The sequence below is a fragment of the Labrus mixtus genome, chromosome 20 (assembly GCF_963584025.1).
Source record: "Labrus mixtus chromosome 20, fLabMix1.1, whole genome shotgun sequence".
NCBI lineage: Eukaryota > Metazoa > Chordata > Actinopteri > Labriformes > Labridae > Labrus > Labrus mixtus.
This window is the reverse complement of record NC_083631.1, coordinates 19,506,548-19,534,382: the sequence shown is the minus strand read 5'-3', so window position 1 is coordinate 19,534,382 and position 27,835 is coordinate 19,506,548. Positions and strand designations below refer to the sequence as shown.

The 27,835-nt window shown below is 40.3% G+C and overlaps 1 long non-coding RNA gene across 1 annotated transcript in view; it reads right to left on the bottom strand.

Moving 5' to 3' along the window:
• The window catches only part of LOC132995733 (uncharacterized), a 57,561-nt gene extending 49,014 nt beyond the window's left edge, over positions 1-8,547 (bottom strand). Inside the window, exon 1 of the long non-coding RNA XR_009677050.1 lies at positions 8,286-8,547. This is a non-coding gene — a long non-coding RNA (uncharacterized LOC132995733). The remainder of the gene's footprint in view (positions 1-8,285) is intronic.
• Positions 8,548-27,835: the final 19,288 nt, after the last annotated feature.

Here is a 27,835-nt window from a genome sequence, read left to right as displayed (position 1 = left end):
GAAAAGACGACGCAGCGGAAGCACTTCGGGTTTAGGTGTCTTGCCCAAGGACACGTCGGACATGTGGCTGCAGAAGCTGGGGATCAAACCCCCGACCTCCCTGTTTAGAGATGACCGACTCAACCCACTGAGCCACAGCCGCCCCTATATCAGTGTAATGCTAAGTCAGTGGCGTATCCTTTATGACAAAAAAAAAAAGTCCAGTAAAAGTTTTTGCCAATTTCTTTAAACCACTTTGACTCCTGAAAGGACATTTCCAGCAAAGCATGTTCAAACAGACACTAAGCTATACCAAGAGACCCTGCAAACTGTATTCAAAAGCCAGTGTAGCAGCGGGGACAGGAGGATTAATCCCCCCCACCCGAAGACTGCTTACTGTGCTTTATAAGCCAAACACATGAAATGTCTCATCAAGTGGCTGATGAAAAATTCATGACGAGAGAATAGAAAAATAAACAAAAGCTCCACGTGGGTGGGGAGAGAAATGCAGCTCCCCCAGTGATGCTGAATTAGAGTCATTTCTGCCGAAAAGATGTAATAATGGCGACTGAGGAAATGTGATGATTAATGTTGCGCAAAGAAATGCATTCTTAATGGCAGCGAGATTCTGCACACAAACAAGAAAGAAATATTCCAGGGTTTGATTATGTCATATGAGCAATCATCAGTATCCTTTTATTGGATCTTACGGTGCTTACTGCAGAAATGCTGTTTCCTTTTTTATTCTGTTGGACTCCCCCCCCCCATTTGTTCAGTGTTTTTGGATTGCATGGTGTAACAGAATATACATGAGACACACAACACTCCATTCTTGTCCCTCATCTCAGAGCTACTTCTGCAGCTGTCAGGGTGCTGCTCACTCTCCATGGCACTGAATGAATAATTGATTTCCTTCTGACATGGGAAATTCCCGCTTTCAGAGTATCACCCAACAAGCGTCAGTCCAAATATATCGAGGAAAAAAAAAAAAACTGCTCCTCCTCTGGGGGAAATGCAAACACAAAGCCTCACTGCTCTTTCTTGAATGCTTTATTTTAAATGTTGCCCGATGAGAGAGGTATCTAATTACTTCTCGGGGGGAAGAGATTATTTTAGATCGTTTTAACTTTCAAAATAGAGTCGCTAGCGCTTTGATTTGTTATCCAATGTACATATTAAGAACTCTGCAGGGTACACTTGGAATACATACTGAGCCTGGCTGTGTGACAGGTGCTTACTCACAGTTACAGATGGGGTAAGGTAGGGGCCCTGGTGGAGTCCAAATCTCACTGCAAATAAACGTACAGACACAGTTATTTGTTCCGTACACAAGGATTGGATTGACTTATAACCCTTAGAGATAAAACTGTATACGTCTCTAAAAATGTGTCTTTAGAAGCAGGCAGGAAATAAAGGACTCAAATGCAGACGGCAGTATTTACAGAAAAGGAGAACAGTAATTGAATGCCTATATACAATACGATACTTTCATGTAACCATATGGATAGTTGTCTTGGACTTAAACGCTTCAAGGCAGAGTTTTTAGACTAAAAAACAGACATAATTGAAAAGGGTAAATAGGCAGGAAGTGTGGCACAAAAGTAGGTCCAACATAAAGTAATGGTTGGATGGACTTATCACCCTTTAAGAGAGACATAACGGTTAATCTCCAAGTTCCCAAAAAAAGGGCAAAGGTAGAAAGAGATGGTCACAACTTTAGCAGGAGAATAAAGAATAAATAGTGATTTATTGACCTGTTACCATACGATGTGATACGATCCATTTTATTGTCCCCATACGGGATTCTATCCTTGAACTCTTAAAGGAAGGACTTTAAGGAGGAAGCAGGCGCTAACAAGGAAACAGGCAGGTGGCTTAGCACAAAGGCTGGTCATGAACACAGAAAGGATTGGATGGACTTGTGACGCATAGAGGGATAGAAAGTGTTAATCTAATTGTACAAGTCCCAAAAATAAGGCAAATATAGACGAGAGTGTCACCAAGTCTGGAGCTGAGAGGAGAAAGAGAAACCAAGCAGCAGATCATTTCTTTAGAGGAACGCAAACAGAGATTTATTTCACAGATACGATACGTCAGAGGAAATGGTGTGTTGTGATTTTTTTGGAGACTGGTGAGAAGTGGAAGTGGGGACTGTCAGTCGATTGCATTGTTGATTATGACCGGGAACAGGCGTGTAGGGAAAGAAAAGAAAGGTCTGAAAGCATCTTGTAGCGAGATGGCAAATGGCACAAAGACACGAGAACGGGTGATAGGCTGGGAGGGATGTAAGTTAATTCTGTCGACAGTTCGAGGACCAGCATGGACTCAATATCCAGTACCCAGGCAAAAGCTTTGACCAACTTTGAACAAATCAGTCTACTAAGCAAAAAGGGATTTTGTCCACCATCTCCATATCCAACAAAAAACACTGCAACAGTGTAATAGACCTTTAAATAGAAACACCAGGGGAGTCCGAAGATAAGTGGTCTCTGTTTCTCTTGTTTAAGGGATGGCAAAGCAGATTAATGGTGCATCCCAGCACACCCCGGCAGCCTTCCCTCATTTGGCTCAGTGCCCTCGTCTCAGCATCTCACACTTTGAGCCTCTGCACACTGAAGGGAAAGGTTTTGCATGTCTCCTCCCCAATGCTTAGATTGAAGCTGGGATTACGAGTAGAAAAGATTATCATTTAATGTTTAAAGGGCAGCGTAGGCTTCCTGCATCTGTTTCAGACCTGGCACGAATAACACAGAAAAAGATTTCATTTTGTTCACCATAAGGTAAATGAAACTTACTTGACTCATTGCCAACAGGTTTCGGTATTTTGACTTTATTTTTACCTGAACAAGGACTGAGAAACGTATTGTTGCTGAGATTCAGCCTCAATCCGGCAGTAGAGATAATGAACCCAATATTCAGAGGTCTTAACAATAAAGATTAAAACACCACAAACTTAGATCACATTACCTCAACGCTTAAAGGCAGAGTTGGTAATGGCTTTGTCCCTTCACCTCTTACTTCCAACAAAACCAGCTTTAGTTTTTTTGTTTGTTTTCTTGGACTTTTACTCACCTCCAAAGACAGGTAAACTGCAGCTTTATATCTCATTTTGACTGGTGCTGCTGGTCTTGAGATCACTCATCATGTTGTGTCCCCTAGACGGTGGACACAACACCTTTGTTTGACACTTTTGCTGGTCAACTTCCACAGTGGGAAGTATTGGAGCCTGCTTAAAATCATCCCACATACTCCGTCTGCAATTACCACCAGGATGCAACATCAATAATATCTACCGTAAATCTGCCATGACATGACTGCTGCATAATTCTCTCTCTTCTTCATCATCAATCTCCTTCCATTTCTCTCGCCCCTTCCTCAAAATGTCCCTCTCTCTCTCTCTCTCTCTCCTGCTCACACGGCCCCTCTCTGGCAGGCTGCCACGGCCCAGCTTTATCCACGGGCGTCTTGTGACAGAAGCCGGCACAAGAGGAATATATTTCATAAAGACGCCTCAATCCCCTGCACCCTCTGGGAGAAAAGCCAGGGGCTGTTTTCCATAATCAGGTCAATCACAGAGCAGCCACCGCAGAGCTGTCCATCCCTTACCTCCACCTCTCTCTCTCTCTCTCGCTCTCTCTGACACGCCGGGAAGAGAAGAGAGAAGAGGCCTGCGCTGCGTGTCTGAGTAATCACTAAGAGTGTGACATCAGATGAAAATCTGCTGTCCTCACCTAACCTTACAGGTGAACAGCGAGGCAGCAAAATCTTAATATCATGTTTTCTAAAATAGAAGGAACCTTTTTTTTTTTTTGTAGAAATAATGACATGCGACATTTTAAGATAATTTACTGGATCTTAAGAGTGTCAGAGAGAGACAAAACAAAGATTTACTGACCTGACAGAGCCGGTGCACAATGAGGCCGCAAACATTTAATCCTACTCTTCAATGAAAAAATGAAAGTCATGAACCTTGATGCGTGGAAGTGAAATGTTCTATTTGTTGATACACAGCAACATAGTGGGATAAAAGTTCAGCAAAATGCAAGTGAAGGACAACGCTCCCGAACTAGTCGTTGCCGGAGCGTCTTGATAGAAATCCAAACATTGTGGAGGTGTGCACACTAAATGAATATAAGGGCTGAGTGCAGATAAAAAAAGATGAAATCTCTTCAAGGTAAACTGACTCCAGCGTACACCTAACTGCCTCAGTATTCAAATTAATAAATGTCAGTTCATCAAGCAGATCGAGCGAAGGTCAAATGTTTGTCATATGTACCGTAAAGTGAATGCATCTCTTGTTTAAACTCCAAAAGCAGGACAATAGCAAGGCATGGTTAAAAGGAGTGATTCAGCAGAGAGGCTGTATGTGGGACCTCAACCTTTCACCGCTTCAAAAGGATTTTTAAACTGAAGAGGACAAGGACATGCGAACACAAAAAAAAAAAGAATGACTTTGTTGATGAGTGATTTTTTTTTTTTTTTCCAGCCTGAAATTCAAAACATGAAACTGGCTTGTTGTGAAGAAAATGTCTTTACAAAATGAAACCGATGAGGGGGTTGTCAGCCGCTTTCTGACGTAAACTTTGTTCGTGGTAATTGTTCATTGATTGAAAGGGAAACAGGACGTCAACATCCGCCAACATCTTACGCAGACATTATTACAGGATTATTTCATCATTTCACACCGGACGGGAAATCGATAAACTAAACTAAACACGTTTTTTTATTTCCTGCTGTCGTGACAGACTTCAACGGTGAGAGAATTTCAAAGAAAAGAGAAGAGAGGACGGTCGGCAGTCGTCACCAACGTCCATCACCTGTGATCGTTCACAGTTATTAACTCAGCATGTGACTTATTTATACCGACTGGCCCTGTCACGACGGCAGAGGCACGTGCAACACACAGTAAGACTGCACTTGTTGCATGAATAATCCATGACCTCGAGGGCGCCAACAGCTGCTCTGTGAGGCTTCCAGTAAAACACAACTGTCAAAACACAACACAAGTGTTTACATGCACTAGACACAAGGTGGGAAAAGTTACTGAGCAGCAGTATCCTTGACTCTTTTACTCAAGAGTATTTTTGCAGCAGTATGGTGAGGTAATAAATGAGTTTTGGGGAACAAAGAACACTTTTTAATACACTAAGGTTCAGTACCAAACTTGACATTTGTCATGGACTCTGTCCTGAATTGTTGCAGCTCTACTGAGATATTAGCGACAGAACAGAACTGTGTGTGCAACATCCAAACCCTTGCATCGTGTGATCACAGAAAACACAAGAAACATTATCTCTAATTCCCCTTGAATGTAGTTGAAATCCTGCAGAATCACAACGAGAACATACAAGAGCAACATGGCTTCAGGCTCACTTTGTTCCCGCTCTCAGGTGATATACATGGAACCGGTACACAACGCCGACAGGTTTCCAACTTTTCTGGGGGAGTAACTGCTAATAGGAGAGTTGCCAGGCCCTGGAGGATACAACTTGAAAGTAATGTGTGACAGGGAGACCATAATAGCACAGTCATCTGCTCCACCTGCCGCAAGAACATTCCTCTGGCAACGGCTGTCCCGTCTTCCCTCATCCTCATTCTGCAGCACCAGACAGGTTCACAAACTAACTCCCTGTAGCACACTTAATGAGCAACAACGCAGCGGAGGAAGACTGTGTGTGTGTGTGTGTGTGTGTGTGTGTGTGTGTCAACTTCCAGGTTTTTACAACTTGCCTTCTGCTTTAACCTTCAGCGTGTTTCCCAGCTGTTTGCCGCTTACCCACGTTGTCACCCAACACCTGAAACACAGGATTCATTAATTTGTCGCCTTTTATTTCTGACCAAAAAAAAATTGTGTGACAAATAAATATTTCACCACTTCTTATCGCACACTGGCTGTACAGACATTGCTTAAAAGTTATTCGTACAGAGAGCCAATGCTACTGTTGTGAATAAGAGGCGATGTGCTGTTAGAAAAGTCCAAACTGTCTGGTTGAGAAGATTTTCTAAAAATAAAAATAGGTTTCTGTGGCATCCCCTACAGCAGGGGTTCAAAAACTTTATTAACCCTCCCCCCACACACACACACACACACACACACACACACACACACACACACACACACACACACACACACACACACACACACACACACACACACACACACACACACAATTACCATTTTAATTGTCACAGTTGATACCAAAATAACTTGGTACAAACTATTCAGTAAGTAGGTTATCATTATGGCAGTTAATATGTGCGATCCCCCCCGAGATCTTTGGCGCCCTCTGTGGGGGGCCTTAACCCCAGGTTGGGAACTCAAGACCTCCAGGCATGGAGGACTTTCATTGCTATGTGGGACCGGTAGATTTATTTTGTGGCATTTGGCAAGTTTTTTTGCTTTTGCTTCTCATGTGTATATGTTTTGGACTTGCAAATGCGTTTCTGAAATTGCAGTCCGTTTTTTTGCAGTTATTTTTGGATACTGACACTGAAAGTGTTCGAGGTTCTGTTATCAGTACGTGGAGTATAGTACAACACCACTCTCCTGATTGTGTGGTAATTATTTAGCTGGAACGAGCAGACAGTTAGCTTAGCATAATGTCTGCTAAACCGGTAGGAACAGCTAGCCTGCTTCTGTTCCTTAGTTTCACTAGCAGCACCTCTGAATCTCACTTATGAACACTTTATGTCTCCTTTAAAAGCCATATAAGAAAAATGTCAAACCAAAATATGACTTTATAACCGGGGTCATGTAGCGGTCTTCGTCTTGGGAACAGTACTTTTTTTAAGTTGCTGCTGGTTGCCTGGTAACTGCTTCAGTAAGTCAGACATAAGAGTGGCATCAACCTGTTATCTAACTCCAGACAAGAAAGCAAATCAAGTTATTTTTCCAAAAAAAGTATTCCTTTGATCCTTACATGTAGCAATCATCATGAATAAAACAACTAGCTTAAGAATGAACAAGCTGCTTTTATTGCTTCTGCTCTTCTCATATATCCAAACACAAACTACAAAAGTAATTTAAAAAAAAAAGAGACAAATGTCTTTGCAGTCTTTTTACTTTTAAAAAAAACCAGCATGAAAACATTTTGTGGAAAAGAGAATATCCCGCTTAAGATAAGTAGCTAATTAGCATATCTGCAGTCAGATTGGACGAGGCGCTGTTTCTTTTCAATTTGTCTGCGAGTTTGACTGATCTTCTTGTAATAACACACACTTCCTCTCAATTACAGCGGGGTGTTGAGATGAAGATCAGTCCATGTGAAAGTAGACGGAGCAGACCACGTCAGGCTAATTGACAGTGGAGACTACACCGGGGGTCGTCATTACGCTAATGGACAACAGCCATTATAGCGTCGGAGGTGTAATCTGTCTTCAAATTAATTGCTGTGACAAAGGAGGGCGGTGATAATCTCTTAAGTGACTCTGCCCTGTGTCAGAGGTGTTTCTCTGATGTGAAAGTTCAGGCATGTTGCAGATGAATGTGTGCATGAACAGAGCGTGAATGGAAAGAATGTTGCAAGCACAGCATAAAAGAAAAGCCGATTGATTGTCTGCTGGTTGGGCTGTCTAGACTGTAGGTCTCCGCTTTAATAAGTTCATCCTCAGGGACAGGTGACAAAAGGAGAGTCGAGCAGAAATTATAAAAGCTCTCTGGAGAATAAAGGAGTCGTGAAACGCTTCCATTCATAGTACAGAATGACAGTCGCACACCACCATTTACTTTTTCTGACCTTTAAGCACACTACAAATTTTGTAGTATCTTTTAATTAAACTCAGTTTTTTTGTTCATTACAGCTATGACCTACGTCCCCCATCTTCCAATCAGGGCAAGTGGCTGTGTCAAGAAGTTGTTCAAAGTTGTATTTTTTAAAAGTGGGTGTAACCTTGTGTGTTCTTGAATACAGGATGCGTGTAATTCTGCACTGGACCAATCAGAAGTGAGTATTCAGTGATGCTATGTTAAAAAGACAATTCAACTAGGTGAACTCAGTTTGAAAAGTTTAGTTTTTCAACTTCAATTGAGAACAAAAGGCCAACGCCAACAAACCATTAAAAAGAAAAAAACAAACAGGCTGTAAAATCTTGCAGTTTGGGCCAAATTAGAAATCTGGCCTTGGCTTAAACAACTGAAGAAGCAGATGATTTTCCGGCACAACTTCACCAAATACCAAGGCGAATGAAGAGTGAAAGACAAGAGTATCAGGTGCTAATGAAGTAGGTTAAACATATCCAGACTTGAACATACATTAGCACTTACATACATTTAGAAAGTGACATCAATTAAAAGAAAGTACACTCACATAAACGAGGGTTCCCAGCCGACGGACAATGAAGCTACATCTTCTTCTTCTTCTTTTGTATTTCTAGCAGACTGGATGCTTTATGGCACATTGCTGCCTCTCTCAGTCGAGACTTGGTATTCTTTTTTTTTTAAAGTACTTCAATTCCTGAGTAAACCTGTTGAGGAAATAACGTCCAGGACTGCTTCCACAATCAGTAACTGTTCAGGTGGATTTTTAGGTGTTCCAAAGTTACTGTCTGTATACTGCAAGGTATAGTTGTTCAAAAAGCACCAACCGGAATCAAATCAAACCAGTGCTTTAAATACTCCCTGGTTTAAGCACAGTGCTGCTAGCAAAGGGTAGAGTTCAACACAGCATACAAGCTACTAAAACTTTTAGCAATATCAATCCTTCTGTTTAGGAATCTAAATGTTCAATAACTCTACAAAACTTTAATCAAGCTTGATTTCATCGTATTACCGCTGGTTTTAAAGGACACACAAAAGAGAAACCGCTGCATCCTCCCCCTTCACCAATTTAAACTTGGTACAGTCCAGTATGCCAACACCTGTTGGACAAAGAGGCGTTCATGAGCGCGTGTTCATGAGTGTACCGACCTCTGCGCTAGCTGTCGTATAAAAATACTTTACATCACCACGGACAAATATTCAACTTTATAAAGGACTTTTTAAACCTGACTGGTGAGGGATTGATGCCTCCTCACAAAGCCATACATAACACATATTTGTAGGTAGTGATTATTTGCACAAAGATGGGAGATGCATGAAATAGTCAGGATTCTTTTTCACTGTGACTCATGCGCACAAACATGGGAGATTGTAGCCGCTGCACGGGAAGATGAGTCAGTGCTGGGAATTTAAATGTGTATTTTTGGGAATATCTGCTGTGACAGCAGCAAAGGAAACTGGTTGAATTAAAAGGCACATTAATACGCTTCTAATGTTTCTCTGAAAAACATGATACAGAGAAGGGCATTGATACTGAAAGCTTGAAGTGATCTGAACAGAGAGTAGTGGTACATCAAAATCATAAATGTGTTTAGTTGTTGTTCATCAGGACACACAAATGTGCTAAATAATCCTGTGTGTGATATCAGCACAGCAGTAGTTATAGTTTAATCCCAGGACATTTGCTCTACATTCAGGCCTGGCGAGGACAGAGAGGACAGATTCTAATCCAAGGTCACTTTACCGACCATCCAAGCAGAACATTATGCAACATCATTTTTTGTACTTTTGAACTGGTAAGTGATTAAAAACCACTTGACTAGTGCTGGAGAGTCACAGTTATTGGTCATGTAGGTTAGAAGTGTCCCTGAGCGTGCAGAACTGTTGTGCAGGGAATAAGCAGAAGTCATTGATTGCGTGGAAAATGGAAATAAAGCTTCCTGGAGGTTTTTCTGGTTCAGTCAAACCACAAAGGGAGCCTGAAAAAAAGAACAAGGACTGTGTCGCAAAAAATAGACACAAGAAGCACGCAATACAAACATAAATAGAAATGTATTGCACGTGGATACCAAAATGGAACTTGTAGAACAATAAAAACATCAGTATTCTTCTGGCACCAACTGAGCACATGAAAGTCAAATACAAAGTCATCTTTTCCTTACATAAAAAGTCTCATGGCACATTTTGTTTTGATTATTTTTGGTACAGCTTACACACCAAAAAAAGTTCCATAAAAGATCATCTACTGTCTTTTATTTCTTACATCAAATTTCTATATTGTTGATCTATTTTTTGTTTTGCGAAAGAAAGAGAAAACAACAGGTTAGCCATCTTATTCTGTTAAACAGTATCTTATGTTATTAGGAAAGGGGCAGGTATTATAAGTTTTCTTCTTGTCTGCTCCTGTTTGCTCATGAACAGTGTTTCAGTATTATGAGAAAATATTTTTTTGTTGTGTATTATTGTGTTGAAACCAAATACTGAAATGAGCAAATAAATCAAATATGAAATTAAATTAAATGTTGTTGGGTTCCTGACCCCCTGGGGGGGGGGGGGGGGGGGGGGGGGGGGGGTCACCAGGGTGTGCTAAGGGGGGGGTGTCCCAGAAAGTTGGATTGAAGAGAGGGTAAAATGGAGCAAAAATAAATATCAACTTACAACATGCATTTTGAAAATTGCATAATTTTTGAGATGTCATTAATCACTGCACATCAAATTATTTTCTACTATTCATTGATGTTAAGTCAGAAATTTAAGAAGACTGTGTACAAAAAAACTGCTATTGAATGTTATTAATTGTAATAAAAAATAACAGTCCGCATCATAATCTAAACATGGAAGGAGGAACTACTGGCTGCTGCGCTGTTGACAGAGAAACCAGCACATCTCCTTAATGTCTGATGAGATAGTGAGGTCATTAAATGATTCAAATCAGTAGATATTTTACATAATAGACCTTTCAGAAAACACTTCCCATGGTCCAAAAAAAACAACCATTTTTCTTCTTCACAAAGCGAATACAAAACCAATACCACATAATTGGTCTTAACAAGTGGCCAGTTTGGACACAGCGGTTAGTATCCCATGTCCAAAAAAAGAAATGGTATTTTAGATAACAGACATCCTCCTGTGTCATGACAGCCTCACAACACAATTCTATAAACACAAAGAGGGACAAACACTTCACATTTAGACGAATGACGCACAGTCCTGGGGAGCACAAATACGAAAAGCGTGTTAATAAACACTTCATGAGGCCCCTCGTCAATCCGGACCAAAAAACCAGTTGTGTTCTTTATGCTGCACTCGCTCTCTCTTAATGACAAATGGGCGCTGAGCTTTAACAAATTAATCTAGTCTGCAGATGAGAGGGCGTTGGTACAAAATGAATCACACTGCCACCCACAAAGCAAACTCACACAAACGCGCCAAAGATTTAAAGAAAACACACACACACACATAAAACGATCAATGGGGTGTCCTTGGGCAGAGGGCGAACATGGCTGCTGAGGCTCTGATTCAATAGATGACACGGTGTTCATGAAAACACGGGAATGTGTAATTATCTGTTCCTAGCTCTGTATTTATTGAGCTATTTTCCTGAATCACAGGGTTTATCATTGTTGTTGGAGTGTGTGTTGGCGAAAGGGAGCATTCGTTTTGTTCTATTTTTGTTTTTGGTTGGAAATTCAGATTTATAAAAAAGTTCAGGTACATAAGGAACGTTTTCTGCTCCATATAAACCCTACTTAAACATCGAAGGCCATACATATACTTATACATGAAACAGTGTATAGTAGGGCAGTGCAATTAATCACAATTGTTACATGAGCCTTGGCAATAAACACATCGCAAATGAATTGATAGATAAAAACACTTATAGGGCTTTCACACTTGCAGAAAACTTATGAAAAACTCCTGATATTTCCCGGAGGAGTTGTATGTGTGAATGCAAACAGCCTAATGTTTCTCTCAGACTTTACCCGGAGTTTCTCCCGCCAGTCCCCTTTTTTTTTCCCCGCTGAAAGTCCGAGTGAGCAGATGGGAGAACGCAGCAGGATTTTATCAGGAGAATTCACCTCGAGTCAGTGGCAGAGGGGGTGACGTTTATATCCTGTGACTGGAGTCAGTGCATGCGTGACTTTATACACAAGATCTGCGTTTACCTTAAATAAACGGCTGCCTTATGTTTTCTGTTAGCCAGTAGCCGGCCCAAATGTCAAGATGTGATTATAATGATTATTAAATTTGAGCATAAAAAGGCTTCAAATGTCTTCCGGAAACAATGAATTATTTGCAGTCTGTTAAAATCGTTGATTTATAAAAAGGCAGGTCCTTTAGATATGTACATCCCAGTGCCTTTATCACATTCATGCCGATTATCATTTGTAAAGAAAAAAATGCGAAGATAAATGCTTGTTTCACAACATGACTGTCTAACCATGCCCCCCCCCCCCTTACACCTACAGCACCTTTATTACTGTTATTGTAAATGAAAGCTACGCTGAATCATTACCTCACATCAACTTGAATCTCTATGATTTTTGTCACGGTAGAGTTGAAATCCTCTCCACCACCAACCACCACCTTTTCATGTTTTCAGTCGTCACCTCTTCTAAGCTCTTCTCAGACTCAGAGCCATTGTTCTTTAGTCACAAAAGGCTCTGATGTAATATTATTCTCTAGGCTCCTGTATTGGGAGGGTGGCACTGACAGCTTTCATCTGTGAAATCTCTCAGAGCCTCAGTTCTTGGTACGTACGAGAGCTGAACACATCAGTGCCCCGCGCCGCGGTCTGTGGTGGGAAACATCAAATATTCACGAATGGGAACAAGGAAAAACATTACTGACACGCTCCATCCCTCCCCCCACCTTAACAAGCTTTGATCAGAAGCTTCTATTCACTCTCTTTAACCTGTTCGTGCCCAAAATGTAGAAAAAACACACACAGGCAAGACATCAATCAGGAATTCAAGCTTCCAGTTTTGCATCTTGTACTGCTAGTTTTCACAATTTTTGATAAAATAATGAATTTCTTTTGGTTATCTTTGCATCTACAGGACATTGGGCCTCACTCAACAACCGTCCTTATGAACACATTTTTTCTTTAATCCTACTTACAAACTTTAATAAGATATTGGGATTCACCAATGTGATTTTATCTGAGATTTGTTCTGAGGTAAGAACAGAAGTTACGAACACTCAAGAGTACTCTGAAGCACTTTTGACTGCTGACCCTCCAACAAAATGACTCTTGATATTATTGCATTTCATTTCAATATACATTTCTATAACATTATAGGGATTACATCAAAAATGTTTTTTTTTTCATAATTAATAAAATGTTTAATACATATTTCTTTGATCATGTGCTCCCTTTTATGGGCATTAGTGGGCGGTTACCTATGCTAAATGGGAACACAAGGAGATAAGAAGACAGCTTCAGTCGTATATTTTTTTATTTTAAATTCTTACTTTTGCTTCATATCTTTCAAAAAGTTTATTTCGTTAGGATGTCATTGTTTTATATTTCGTATGTTATCTTCCCTGTGATTGTTAATGGCTTGTTTCTTTTCCCCTTTGCCATGACGATCTAGATGTCGCATGAAGCACTTTGAATTGTCTTGTTGTTGACGTGTGCTAACTTGCCTTGCCTTACTTTTAATTTATGAACTGTACCAACAATGGGAACAATCGGCATTAGCACATCTGGGATCAGGCAGACAGAGCAGAGGCTGCAGGAGAGCAGGATCAGTGGCTCAGTTGCAATCTGGGACCCTAGAGTAACTCTCTGTGTGCTGCCTTAAATCTTCATCCATTCGTCAAATCCTGTCATCCTCTGTTGCATTCCTGCAGCGGGGCTTCTTTAATAACCCTCCTCTTTATCTCTGTCTCATGTTTCCTCCTGCTACCAGCATGCTGCACATGTGACTCACCTCTAATGATACCTGCATTGTATCGAGACATTCCTGGGTTTTATGTCCGGACCAATTATCTGAGTTGGTAGGTGGATTATTAGAGAATGTTTTTTTTCCCTAAGTTTTTACCCCGGCTACAGCTATTTTCTCTGCTTAGTTAGTGGTATTGATCTGTGCGAGACCAGAATATGTGAGGAAACATGAAAAGACCTGAAAGTCAATACAACCCATCAGGTTTTCACTCAATGTTTATTCCTCAATGGAATGAGATGTTTGTTTGTTTTTTGGCTGAGGCTCAACACCTTGCATTGAAATGAACTGCACTAACTACAGCTCATCTTGTGATTAAGAAGCCTGAAGAAAATCGGTATTGACAAGTATTGAAAATGGGGGAGCTAAAGCTGGACTAAGGATTTAACTAAACAAACAAGTAATCACCAAAACCAAGCAGAGCTAAATGGCACAAGGGTGGGAAAATTAAAAGCATCGAAAATAGTCTACGAGACAGGTCTGACTGACAGCTGGATTATATAGCGAATCAATTTCAAAGTGCATCTAACAGGCGAGGGGTTGAAGTCTTGGTGGTCAATGTTACTGCCTCCGCCTATTTAATGTCCACCACAGTGCCAGCCACTCAAAGAGGCGATTGCTCTCTGTACCTCCTGTACAGGTCTCACCCCAACGACCTTCATTATTACGGAGCCCACCACCATCACCGTGCCTAACACAACTCCTGGTCCAGCTAATTTGTTCCACAGGAATTGAAACCCCAATAAATCACCTTTGCTCTCTTTATCTCTGGAAGTTTAACTCAAAGTCTTAGAGGCTTAACTCAGTGTTCAGACCAGAGAGGAAGTCGGAGAGGGATGAAAAAACATTTTCATTATAGAGTCTAAGATTTAGAGTTTAAATTTGCTGTGAGAATCAGTAACAGTAACATACATGTTCAAGACTATGCAGCATGTTCTTCAGTAAAAACTAGGTAGCAGGTACTACTGATTTTCAACTGATTTAATTGTTTAAAATGACATGACCCAAAGTATATGGCAAGCTCAATTACTTTTACACATTACTATTGGACCAAACAAATGCTAACCAAAATATACGATAACAATCCAAACTATTAAGTCACCACAAAAACTTTGGGCTCGGAAAATACTTTTAGCTGTGGGCAAACACATTACAATACTTTAGAAGGAACACAACCCATGCTTGCTAGCAGCTGCCTGTCTGTTGTAGCTAACATTAGCCCAGGCACGTGGACTATGCCAGAGCCTGCACTGAGGTACCAGCAGGGACCAGTTATAATTTAATAGCAGCTGATTCAAAATTACGCTCCGCTAAAGTGTTACCAAAATAAACACTGACTGCTGTGGAACTGTCCATAACCGTGTGTTGAATTGTCGAGCTTTGTGTGTTGGGAAAGTATCAATAGTTTCAGAACCTTAAAGGAGAAGACATTAACGTTAACACCTGATGGCGCATCTGCTCAGGTAATCCCAAGACGTGTCCTTTCCTTTGTTTAAGTAGATACCTGGGAGGGGAAAGAACAAAGCAGAGATACAGTAAAAGAAAGTATATGGACAAACTATTTTCACTTTACAACACAAAATTAGACTTTTTACTGGTTTAGTTAGTGTTAAAGCCATACCTGAGACCAGAGTGATCAGAGACCTAGAGAAGACCAAGACATTTAGGGATCGGGACCGAGTCAAGGCCAAGATCAAGGCAGGGCGAGACAGAGACAAAACCAAGACCACAAATATGAATGAAAGATCATCAACTTGGCGTGTCACTCACTTAGACTGAAACACCGGGAAGGTTGCGGCCATAACCAGGGAGAAAAAATTATCAGTTGTTTTAGAAAGGGGTGATTTCCGTCTAAACACTGACGTGATGACTTGGGAAAATAGCCTGTCAGTGGTGGTTTTGACCAGTCTTGAGTTAAAATCCGGAGTCCCGCCCAGTATGAGACAGAGTGGAAATGCTTAAGATTCCGAGATGAGACCGAGACCTTCAAAAAGACCACGACCGATTTTGAGTACTCCAACACTACATTTAGAAATGGGTGAATCTGGAGACCCATCAAAGTGAAATGAAAAACAACATATGGTCGACTTTTTAGCAAAAGCAAAGTGTGGATGTAATTGTTTAAAGAAAGAAAGAAGTGGAAACATAAGGAAAGCTTGGATTGCTAGTTTCCTGCACCGTGCCTTGATGTGTTTGAATCCTACAGCCAGAGATCCTCTTGTGGATGTCTCCTTCTTCACAACCAACATCACAGCATCAGCATGTACAGTCAGAGGTTCAGTGAGCAGAAGACACATGTACCGCACAAAATCCTCTGTTCCAGCTAACAATAAACAACGGTTATGAAAGTGAGATTTTCATATCTGCCTGCAGTGATCTGAACACTCTCTCTGTCACAGCAATATGTGGCTCGCGGTTATCAAACATGGCAGGTAAACAAAGTACTGCTGTGCAACCAAGAGATAATTGAGAAATGTTATGTTAGAGGTGCTTCTTTCAGCAAAAGACAAGACCTCTCAGTGCTCTGAAAAAAACCCCGATTCAAACTGAAATTATGTTTTAGTGGTGCAGCCTGAGGGAGTGTGAGGGAATTAAATTCTGCACGTATCCTGTACTCAAATAAGGCAGATCATGTTGTGAATTTTTATTGCTGCACAGGCAATGAGTACTGAATTGATAGACGATATGAGGAGTTTAAATTGAATGGGTACTTTCTAAATGTGTGATAGCAGTGGGGAAAGGTGAAAGAGGGGCGAGTCCGGCTTAAATGATCGCAGAATGGAGGGATCATGAAAGGATCACAGTCATCAATTAACATTGCTTATTTGGCATGTCCAGTTAAATGACGACATTTTGCACAAAATTAAATCAGAACTAGACACCTAATGTATGACATAAATGATATCAACTTAACCAGATATTGCATTTCAACAAAGCATCTGAGATATTAAGAAAATCTTCAAGTGCCAAAAACTGTAGTTCTTTGAGTGGCCACTTGAGGCAAGCTCCAAAATTGTGTTTTTTTGGGTTAGGGTAAAGCTAAAGAATTATCCCAGTTCAAATTTGGTAACTTCGGGCTCCAGAAAACCAACATGGAAGTGGCCAGTATGCCAAATTGAATGCTTCAAAAAAGGCGGTCAATAAACCAATGAGGGACATTAGGGTGACCCTGTCCCCTATTTACACTGTCTATGATTTTAACATCATATTGTCTTCCTTTGTGACTCTAATTAGTGTGAGATATATATTAACGTCCTTGGCTCAGGTTCAAGGCCTGAGATTCTTTAGTCACATCTTTCCCTCCTGAATAATCTCGTCTCAGCCTGGAACCTTTGATCCACTATGTGTTTGATCCGGACATGCTGGCTCCTTGATTACAGATGACACAGTGATTTTTTGTGATCACACAGAAACAAGTGGTGAATCACAGGGCCGTCAACTTATGACACTGTATGATGTCAACAGTCGTTTTACAAGACAATGTACAGGATACGTGGGCCACCAAGATGGGTGCTTGACCCAAAGCACTATTATCATTTTAATGGTATGTTGTCAAACTTTACAAGGGTTGTGAAAAACTCAATCAGTTCTATAAAGAGAACGGACATGTTTAAGGTCATCATCTAATCATGCACTAACGCCCAGTCCCTCCCTTTTTTTCTCTCATGCATGTTCTTTACATAACACACCTTAGTGCAGTTTATTGTTTCAGTTTAAGTAAGAATGTAAAATTTTTCACACTTAAATGTAGCAGAAATCAAATATATCCTCTTAAAATAACTAATAAATTAGTTAATTTATTAGTAATTTTAATAATAATTAATAATACATTTCTTCCACTCATGCCGCGGCACATGAGTGGCATATGCCGCATATGAGTTGCACATGAGTGGACCAGAACGGCATATGCCACTCATATGCGGCGGCATTAGAGTGGCGGCATTCGAGTGGCATATGCCTTTCTGGTCCACTCATGTGCCGCGGCATATGCCCTATACGAGTGGCATATGCCACGGCACGGCTCGTTACAACTATGAAATTAAGGATTTCTCTGGCTTTGATAACTGTTGGAAATATTTGAGGTAATGTAAGTACTCAACAAAACAAATAAAGAACATAGGTTTAGTCCATTTTTAATTAACTTAGATATTTTAAAGTAAACATTCTCAAAACGTTCTACACCTTTAACAGTCAAATATTATGTAACTCACTTATAGAAGGAAAAAACGATATAGAAGACGATAAGCTAACACTTTAGCCTTCCTGTGACTGCGTTTTGCAATCCAGGAAGGATTCTCTTTCTTTTTTCAACCTTTCATTTGACTCAATGTGAATGAAAAAGAATTAAGTCTTAGATCTGTTAAAATGGCAGAGGATCCCGCCTGCCAGCCAACGCTGCCTCTTAATATGACTCAGTGGCATTATATACAGTATCATAATCAGAGATTAACAGCTAATTCAGAAGAGTAGTTTCAAAACGTAGTGTTAAAAATCCGCCTATATTAAAAAAAGTAGCAAGTAAAACAGATTGAACTACACTGTACTTTAAAGCGAACTTTTTAAATGGTGCTTGCAAATGAATAAAACATGAGGAAGCAATATCTAAACTCTTGAGAGAAAACGTTTACAGTACCTGGCCTTCTAAAATATTTAAAACATTATCACATTTGCAAGCCAAAAGTCATAAAACACATCTCGTCTTTTTGCATAAAAGATGAGAGCAGCCATTTCTACTTCTAACACGATACTTCTGCTGTGATACAACTGTTCCGACGGCACACGGGGAATAAGAGAAACAACAACAGATGTAAAACTCTGCAGGGTTCCTTGTTTGATCGTTTGACATGGGTCCAACCATACACACAAAAGCAGTTCCTCGACATATGGTGACTGTGACGTACACACACACACACACACACACACTAACACACACAAATCAATGTCTGTTAGATGCAAAGAGAGGAGGCCAGGTACATTATAGCTGGCAAGAAAATAATAAAGTAGGATCTCTCCTGTTTGCCAATCCAAAAATACATTGTGATGTCATAAAAATCTAAAAATATAAGAGCCTTCAGGTGTTTAGAGAAGGAAAGCAGGACATCCGGAAAAGGTACTCAGCCAATAAAATGTACTATGTCAGACAATTTATTGAATTTATTCCAAAATAAGGGGACTTAACAGGCCAGTTCATCCTGTTTAATGCACTTCAGACCCTTGCTGATGGCTAAAAGGACTGAACTCTATGTGATCTGAACATTTAACTATTAATAGACATAAAATGGTCATAATGGGTTCTTTTACAAGACATCTTGATCAGTGTTTTTCTTTCTTTTAATAACAGGTAGTTCAGACCTATTTTTAATCATGTCAGGATCTCTCTTAGTCATGAGACAGATATTATTCAGTCACTGAAAATCAAACAAACCCGACAAGCTTGTCAGTCGTTGAAGAGGCTGCCTGGGGTTTGGACTTCTGTCAAGTTTCTGGCAGCGGGTAACGGTCCAAAAATATTCACTAGCAGATTTTATAGCAGAGCAGTCATCAGGGCCTGTGTTTTCAGTTTTCTATGTGCTCCCTGAGTCATATTATCTTCTTCTGCTGTTTTTATGTCTGCTTGAGGGTCAACACTTGAAAATAAAAATGTGACATTTTGGCTGCTTGGACTTGTCTCAAATGTCTCAGGCTAGGGACACATATAACTGTTAGAAATCCATGGTAAAGTGTATTTTGCATAATATGCGACCTTTAATACCGAGTGATACTGATAAATATTAATAATCCTGAATATTCAAATTAATCAATTAAATATGAATTGCAGCGCAAACTGAAAAAACAGACAGGCCGAGAGATGCACGTGGTGAGTCTATGTGCTCTTCTCCAGTTCATTTTGAGCGATTATTGTTAAATGGTAAATGGGCTTGACCTTCGCTTTAACTACTCAGAGGGTTTTTTTACACTGCAGGTCACCGTACATATTCACACCACATTCACACCCTGAAGGCACAGGCTGTCATGTAAAGTGTCCGTCAGTATTATAACTAATTCCATTTATACACAATTCACACGCTGCTGCTGCTGTTGCAGCAGTGGAAGCAATTCGGGGTTCAGGACATGTGACTGCAGGAGCTGGGGATCAAAAAGCTGAGGATCGAGTCTTTCACTGCGCAACAGCCGCCTGACATCAGTCACAGTGTGGTTGCTCCGGTGTGCTTTAAGCACAGTGGATTTTTGATGCATTCTGTGACTTTTTTGTCTCCTGCTTCCCCGTTGGAACAGCACTCTTTCTGTGCTCTGGGGTCTAAGGATTGACTTCTTCTTTTTTTTTTTTTTTTTTTGACTTTTTGAGTTTTTAATACCTGCAGGAAAGGAGCCACAGGTCGGACTTGAACCCAGGCCACCTGCTTGGAGGGCTGTTGCCTCAGTACATGGGACAACCGCACCAACCATAGACCAATGGTGCCCCCAGGATTTTCTTTCTACCTTACATTTGGTTTATCTAGAGACAGCAAAGAGGTGGAGTTAAGGCGGGCATTAGATAGTCTGGCAAACAGCTACAATATGCTCAGCTGGAATTTTGTATGGCCAAAGACTATATAAATGGTCTAATAATGTGGGTTATAAATTAAATAGACAGTAGTTTGTTGAAAAAAGTAAGTTTTTTACTTTTTGTACTTGGACATCCTACTTATGCCCTTATTTTGGGCAGTTATATACAGTAGAGGACTGTAAGTATAGCGACACAGAAGACCAATCTTATATCAAAATATGTCTCTGTTATACAGTTTGCAGTTCAAGTGGCTGTAAATGAAGACTCCTGATATATATCGTCATCATTTAGAGTGCTTAATACAAACATATTTAAATGACTATTACCTGTACAAACCAGTACAATCTCTTCCAATTTCATGTTGGGAATTGTATGCACTTATGAGATTAAAATTAAAGCTGCCAATAAGGGTCAGGATGCCTTTGGCAAAGTCGCATTTCCATCCAACTGGTTTTTAGTTGTTTGCTTTATCCTAGTAATACCATTGCCACAGACAGTGGATTTAGATTTTTCAAAAATCTGTTCCGCTTAAAATTCAATGTATTGTCTACTGTGTCGGTATTGAGATTCTAATGATCCACACTACACAAGTTACACTGCATTTCAGCAACGGCGGGATGTGGTGATGACAAAGCAAGTGGCACAAATTGGCTCTCTCACATTACAGCTTTCATCCTCATAGGATTGTGTTTCTTCACGCAACAAGTCTGTAATAGGCTTAACAGATCTCAGCTGAAAGATCCTTGGTCCGGAGCCTAAGCCAGTCTTGAAGGCAATTACAACTACAATGGCTTCGCAGCACCCAGCAAGAGGACGGACAGAGAGGAGACGAGCCTTCATCGCTGTCACACATTTCCTGTGGCTCTCTGCGGCCGTCTGACTGCAGTGTCAGAGGAGATTGTTCATTTCAATATCCAAAAACAGAATTGAAAGGCAGCGAGTACAGCTAACACAGCAGCCTGAAGTTATTTTGGCCCTGACAGGTGACGACTGTCCCTCAGGCACATACAATAGGCAGAGCTGTCAAGGTCCGTATCTTATCTCTGCTGCCTGTCAAAGCTATTTTCCCAGACTGCCCGACAGGACAGTCAAAAACATTTTCTACATGAATCCAGCACAAATATGTCCCTGCAGTTTGTTTTAAACTGTCATACAGACAGCTAGTAAAAGTTGTGGGGACATAAAGGGTTCCACACGTCACAAAAAAGGAATGGTTCAACAATGTAGCATGCAAGCCTTGTGGGTTAGCTTAGCATTTTAGCTTAGCATGAAGCTTACTTCTCGGCTCTGAAAAGTTGCCAGGCAACCAGCGCTTAAAAAGTAAATTAGATACAGCTGTTTCTCCATGTTTAAACTCTTTATGCTAAGCTAAGCCAACCTGGAAAATAGCTGTATTTACATCAACATCCAGATATAACAGATATATTCATCTTCTTACTTGGCATACAAATATTTGTTATTATGTGATTTTTGAAAGATGCTAGTAGGGGAATGGTGTCCCCTTTTAACAGAGCAATGCTAGCTGTTGCCTCATGTTTAAGGTCTCTGATCTAAGCTAAGCTAACCGGAAAATGGTTTTACTTACATTAAGACACAACTCTTGTTAAATATTTGTTAATCAGAGCTTTTACTGATGATAGTAGGTGGATTATGTCTCCTATAGGCAGACCTACAGTTGATTTTCTTTGTGTTTCAGGACTGTGCAACATTTTAGAGGCAAGCTAGCTAAGCGGGAAATTCGGCTCTAACCTTACATTCGTAAATAAAGTGCTATTAGTCTTCTTATTTACTCGTGTCAAACATTTTTGGTAATAATTGATCTTTGAAAGATGCTCGATTATGTCTCCTTTTGGCAAAGCTAGGCTTTTTACAGAGTTCCAGGTCTTCGCGTGTCGCTAATCTAACCAGGAAATGGCTCTGACATTGACAGAGAGATACAACATTGCTTTCAATCTAGCTATTTGTCCAGACTTCAGCATACACGGGTTTTCCAAAATTTCCAACAGCTCTTTTAACTCATGATTCAAATTGTATTAACATATACCAAACCTTAACCTGCACTCAGTCCAATCAGGTACATCATCAATTGCACATTTTCAGCCATGATGCTAATCTACATCACTGATTTCACAGCATCCTTGCATTGGATGCTTTCAGATTGAGTCACGGATATTTACAGCCATACTGTGTGCCAGCTCTGTCTCCTCTACCAGCTTTAATGTTCCAATATCAGATTCAAAATTATAATAAACCAAAAGTCTCCTGAGAATAAAGATGTCCCTTTATGATGAAAACAGTTTATTTTAAATTAAACAGCGCAGTGAAGCAGGTAGTTCAAACAAGGCAAGAAGACTCAGAGGCTACAAACAGACTGAGTGGTGTTGTGCCAGCATGCATCTAGGGATCGCTTATGGGCCTGGCTTACAGTAACTACCTCATAATGTGAGAGATTCAAACGAGAGAAGCAGACACCGCTGCCAGAAAACATTTTCCACACAACAGTTTGGCTGTGTTTCATCTACTCTTGTTCTCTGCTTTACTGCATCTCAAAACGACTGAGGATAACAACAGGAGGCACACACCAAACTAGTTCTTGGTGGCTTGCATCAGGAATTGTAACACTCGGGTACTTTTTACTCCTACCTTAGTAGACGTCCATATTTGAGATGAAGAGTTTTTAAGATTAGAAACCCTAAAACGCCCTGAGCTATAACTAAAGTTTGATCCAAAAAATGTCCTATCCCCTGCAAAAGAAAAACCTCTTGAGTTATCGGCAGATGGCATTAAAATTCTTCAGCAGTTTTAACAATCACTTGACTTTCTGTGATTTTAAATAGCTAAAATAGAGTTTTTGGCATTTGCCTGGGACTGTCATGACCTCCTACCAGCCCTCTAGTATTTTTGATGTGAGAACGCAGCAGGATATTCTCAGGAGAATTCACCTCCAGCCAATGGTGGGGGGGGGGGGGGGGGGGGGGGGGGGGGTGACGTTTATATACTGTGACTGGAGTCAGTACAAAAACTGTCTGCCCACAACTACTACGTTCTCCATGCACGTAATTAAACGGCTGCGTTATGTTTTCTGTTTGTCAGTATCTTGTTCTGCACTCTTTTGTTGACATTGCCACCTTTCCGAATGGAAAGAATTTGGCCAGTAAACAGTGTTTTGTTTTTTTTAAAGATTTTTTTAGATGATGGCTTTAACTAAGAACCTTGCAAGTTTACCAGAAATGCTCATCATTTGTCACATTTTGAGATTTTGTCCAAATAAGCCGAGGATAAATGAGTACTGTAACATTTCGGGAGAGTGTAGGCTCATACTGACCTGCACGGTTCATCTCACATTTAGAGTGAGAGGAATGGAAGTGTCAACTCTCGGAAACACAAGAGAAATCAAAGCAGGTCTGATCTTCTTAAACCGATGAAAACAACACATGACTTAAGCCGAGCCTTGACAGTTCTCTGCAAATGAGGGCAGCTCTCAGAAATTGGCCTAAATTGGCTAGATTGATGGTCTCTCTTGATGCAGAGAAAATCAATGTTCGAGATACGAGAAATTGTATGAAGCATCAGAGATAAACAGACATGACTGTATCTATTTGTTTGTGGACATATTAATCAGGCCCAGTAGTACATCAAGTCGGAAAATGAATTTCAGCCCAGCCGATATGAGATTAGTTCAACAGACAGGTCCACAACTCAGCGACGTTGAAGGCTTACTGTTTTTCAGGTTGCACACATCATTGTAACAGTGTAAAACAAGCCATGATTCAAGCTGCACAAAATACATCCTCATAAAAGTTTCTCCTCCAGAGTGTCGGGCCTTCTTAAAATAATTTAGTGCACACTAATCCACAGCTCTCATTTTTAATTAGAGGGAAGGTCAGGATCGTCAGAAGGAAGCAAATGAAACACAAGCTTAGGTTTTAATGAGGATCTCCACCACAGGGTGAGACTCGACAATCTTACATTTGGGAAGATATTCTTACCACGATAAGACCAGGTCAGGTAATAGAGCCATTCGCATGCAGGATTAAAAGGGATGACCCGAAACACACAGGTTGGTTCTGATCCTTTGTATTTTAGGTGCTATTATCTCTCAACCTTGGCATCTGAGAAATGGTCCCTGTGGCCAGTTCTTTCAAGTTTATTCAAAGGAGTATGCTGACAAGGGGAAGTGTTGCATGAGTCATTATTTTTGAAAAGTACAACCTCACTAGCTATGCCATTTATGAGATGTAAATACAAAATAAGGAATACACCCAGAGTCTACCTCACGCTGACTATCCCCATGCCTGTCTGGTGGTTCTGAAACAATGATTCATCTTGTGCTTAGTCACATTAAAGGACGGACTGTTTATATCTGTAACTACACATTTGAGACTACAATTGTGCTTAAGCACGATAAGGGACAACTTTACAACTTTGCTAGTGTGAGTGCGCCCTTATTCTGTCTGTAAAGACACAATGTTTCCACCACATTAGCATCCTCATTGCTGTCTGTGATCATTGACACCTTTTCCTCTTTTTGTAATCACAACAAAAGTGTTGCAGGCTGTAATCGGCTCTACGGCTTTGACACAATAAAACACAAAAAAAACGCATTTTATTTTACTAAATTGATTTGACAGGAACCAGTTAGATTCATTTTTCTTTATGTCGTCCCACACATTCACTCAGACATGCGATTCTAAAAAACCAACCAGTCAAATCCCACAACGAGCAGCAGAGGTGGACGCTAATCACTGCTCCCATCACTCAGAACTCGTTACATAAATGGCAGGGTGGGTGAAGATTCCTGCTAGCCCGTTAACCTGGAGACCATTCACAATGACTGATTAGTTTTGATATCTGCAGGGCTCAGTTACTCTAAATAATGAGAGAAATGAGATTTCTGATTGTCGCTAATGCTGGAGGACAAATGAATAATACCTCCTTTCCTGAGATTTCATGATGGATGACTGTTGTAGAGGGAAGTGCAAATGATGAGCCTAGATAGAAATCATTTGTTTTTCATTAAGATCACTCACACCACAGCTTTCACTTTTTATTTAGTTAGATATATAATCCACATGTTTTAACAAACATGACAATAGAACCCTAAATTCCTCCGCCTATGGCAATTAGTTGTGCAACATGCATGCTGCTACTGTAATATGCAGCATCTTGCCACACAGGAAAGTTTTTGAGGAACAACACAGACTCTGGTGTGTTTTTCTAGCTTTGTTATCAGTGCTTAGCAATTACCGTACCAATCACTGCTGCTTCTCTAATTTTTATTTGCTGTTTTTTTATCTTTTACTTACCCTTGTTTCTGTCTTTCAGATCCTGCTGCCCACGTTTTCCCGCCTTGTCCTTCCCCGCCCTGATTGTGCTCACCTCTGTCTCATTATCCCCTGATTGTCAGTGGATATAATCCCTCTGTATCCTCCTGCATGTTGTTGCCAGTTTGGTGTGTGTTCCCTCTTGTCGCCTCGCTCCAGCGGTCTTTTCTCGTGAGCTTTCTCGTGTGTGACTTTTGCCTTTTGCCTGCCCCTCTTGGATTTCTTTGCTTCTCTGTTTCTGGATTACCTGTTCACCCACCTGGGACTGTTTAATAAACTCTGCCCTTTCATTGTATCCTGACTGGTTTTGTTAAGACCTGTTCCCAAAACAGTTTGTACATATATGTATTAACACAAAGACACTAATGGTTCCACTGTAAACACCTTCACTCTTGGTTCTATAGGTCAGCTTTACTGCCTCTCGTTCATTAGGGTTGTGTTGGGTTACATTCAGACGATTAGGAAAACAGATTTTAATGCATTATTGCAGCATACAGATATACAATTCACTAAGCAAGCCTGTGAATGTCAGCAAGATGTTTCAGCCTTAAATCGAATCTAATTTTAAGAAAAGCTGGTTTGAAGAGCAAATACATAATATCAGATGAGAAGGGTTCAGTTTTTATCTGGACAAATTGTGTCTTAAAAGCAGATTTGCTGCAGTTGAGTTATCCAATAAATAAGCTTCTGGATAAGTCATGCCAGCAAAAAGTCCAAGCTGACTTTGTATTGTTTCAGTTCAAGCAGCACCAGGGCACAAGTTTTTCCACACCAAGAAACAAAACAACACAGGGAAATGCAATTAATTTTTCTGCTGGAAGCATCTGATAAGTTTATGGAAATTAAAGTTTTATGTAAATCAGTTGTCTGCCTGGCCTCGTGCCAGATCACAAGGGGGGCTACACACTATATTGCATTCAAATGAGCTGGCTCCACAAACTCAGCAGATATGCCTAACAAGCCCCAAAAGAAAATAACAGGGAATATTTTAAAACATTACATTTGTAAACATTATATAATCTTATATATGCATCATGTGTAATACTGGCTCTAGAAGTAGTTGCATTTTAGTTGTGTGGGCCATGAGGGGCTATGGGGTAGGGTAGGAAGTATCAGTGGCGATGTGGTAAAGAAGGTAAGATGTAGAAGTTTTGCATGTGGGTCTGGTGGGCAGTAAGAGCTGGAATGGGGGGGGGGCTAACTGTCCAACCTTCTCAAGGAGTCGTGGCCCTAATCGGACGAAACACCAGTGAAGGAAGGTTCCCACCTGAAGACTTCAGTGATATCTTGTCCTGTGTAGAGCTACAGGCTACAGGTTTGTATTATCTGCGCAAATCACCTGCTGTAAAGATGATTAACAATCCATCTCTGCAATTATTCAAAATATTAACCCCACAACAATTATGCTACCGATGACATTGTGTTGTTAGGATTCAGTCGATTTTTTTATGTTTTTCACACTTTTTTGAATTTCTATGAAGCCCAAATAAAATGTGTGAGTTCAACCATATTCATATGGCCCAGGTATGCTGCAGAGCTGAGAGCAGCTCATTTTAAGGGGAACACTGACATCTTGTGGACGATGAAGAAACTGCAGGGGGAGACACTTTTAAAGATACTTGTACAATCTTTAGTCTGTTTTTTCAGTTATGTTGATCGAGACAGGGCCCTTTTAATTGATTGATTCATCACATGCCCCTCTGTAGTGCTCACTTGAGTACTGTAACCATATACAGCTATACAATCTATTTATTGTGTAGTAATTTTTTGCAATGCAATAAATCAAATCCAAAAAGGAAAATAGTCTCGTCAATAATGCACAGATGACCAAGGACACCCAAGGCCAAGGCTCATGTTAGGCATAACATGGTTGTCCTTAATTTAAGCAATTATAACAAAAAAAAATGTGAAATTTAAAACTCACCATTACGTATTAACAAAACAAAGAAACACATTGTATTCATTGTTCCTTGTTTCAAACTGTAAATCCCATCTTCTTAAAATGGTATGAATTTTTTTGTGTGTTTTTTGTGAGAAAAAAAATGTAAGAAGAAAAGAAAATAGGGGGGCCATTTGACCCCAAAAGTAACTTGTTAGCAAATGTTTTTCAGTCAGCTCCCCAAAACATGTGTGTGAAGTGGAAATGGGGTCTGGATGTATTTTCTTTAAACCCTGTAGTCTGCTGTACATGTCGAAAATCAGAACATTTGCTAAGAAATATTAATACAATTATTCTTGAAGGTGGAAAATAGATCATCCTGCTTTCCTTAAAGAGTCAAGT